The sequence below is a fragment of the Antechinus flavipes genome, chromosome X, assembly GCF_016432865.1.
Source record: "Antechinus flavipes isolate AdamAnt ecotype Samford, QLD, Australia chromosome X, AdamAnt_v2, whole genome shotgun sequence".
In the NCBI taxonomy this organism is placed as follows: Eukaryota; Metazoa; Chordata; class Mammalia; order Dasyuromorphia; family Dasyuridae; genus Antechinus; species Antechinus flavipes.
Window position 1 is genome coordinate 67,540,689 of NC_067404.1, and position 1,189 is coordinate 67,541,877.

At 38.7% G+C, this 1,189-nt stretch overlaps 1 pseudogene; it reads left to right on the plus strand.

Annotated features, from left to right (window-relative positions):
• Nucleotides 1–432: 432 nt before the first annotated feature.
• Nucleotides 433–788, plus strand: LOC127543207 (small nuclear ribonucleoprotein Sm D2-like; annotated as a pseudogene).
• Nucleotides 789–1,189: the final 401 nt, after the last annotated feature.

A 1,189-nucleotide genomic window follows, 5' to 3' on the forward strand; every position in this document is an offset into this window, starting at 1 on the left:
TCATCTGGAAAAACAAAAGAAGAATATCAAGAAAATCAATGAAAAAATGAAAGGGGCAGTACCTAACAGAACCAAATCTCAAACTGTATAATCATCAAAAAAATTTAGTACTGAGCAAGAAATAAGTGTGGTTGGCAGAGGAATCGATTGCAGAATGGGCACACAAACTATTTGTAAAAAAAAAAAAAAAAAAAAGCTAGGAGAACTGGTAGAAAATGAACATAGATCATACCGCACGTCAAGAGAAACTGAAAATAAGTACATGATTTTGACATTAAGGGTGATATCATAAGCAAATTAATGAAGTATTAAAGAAATCACCTGACACCGGAACCAAAAAGAGTACAGGCAGCAGCAAAAGCAGTCTAGGAACACAGTCAACTGCCATGTGAGGAAGATCAGAGCACAAAGGACCAGGGGGCCACAGCCACCATGAGTCTCCTAGACAAGCCCAAGAGTGAGAAGAGCCCTGATTTTCTGCAGAAATGGGAAGAGGAGGAGTTCTACATCGGGCCCCTGTCAGTGCTCACAAAATTGGTGAAGAACAGCACTTAAGTTCTTATCGACTGCTGCAATGAGAAGCTGCCAGGCTTCGTGAAGGCCTTTGACAGGTATTGCAACACGATTTTGAAAAACATGAAGGAGATGGGGACAGAAGCACTCAAAAGCTTCAAAGGCAAGAAAAAGTCAAAATCGATGAACAAAGATCATTAACATTTCCAAGATGTTCCTGAGGGGGGAATTCGAGCCTTGTGGTTTTCAAGAAACCACTTATGGCTGGCAAGTAGTGGAGCCAGAGCCTCTCCTTTCCACCCCAACACTCAGCTCAGCCCAGTAAAGCTGAGGGGTCTCTATGGTTTCCCTCTTGTGAATAAAAACATGTTGTTTTTTTCTAAAAAAGAAAAAGAAAAGAAAAAAGAAATCACCTGTGAGATCTATTGTTCATGACCAAATAAGAGATGGAGAGGTTAACAGTAGTCAAAATGTATAATTTTGATTATAGAAAGTTCAAACAAGATTTTGCACAAACAAAACCAATATAGCTTAAATTAGAAGAAAAGCAAGAAAATGGGGGGAAATCTTTGCAGCAACTTTCTCTGCAAAAGGTAGGATTTCTCAAACATATAGGCAACTGAGACAAATTTTAAAGAATAAGTGTCATTCTCCAATTGAATGAATAGGCAGTTTT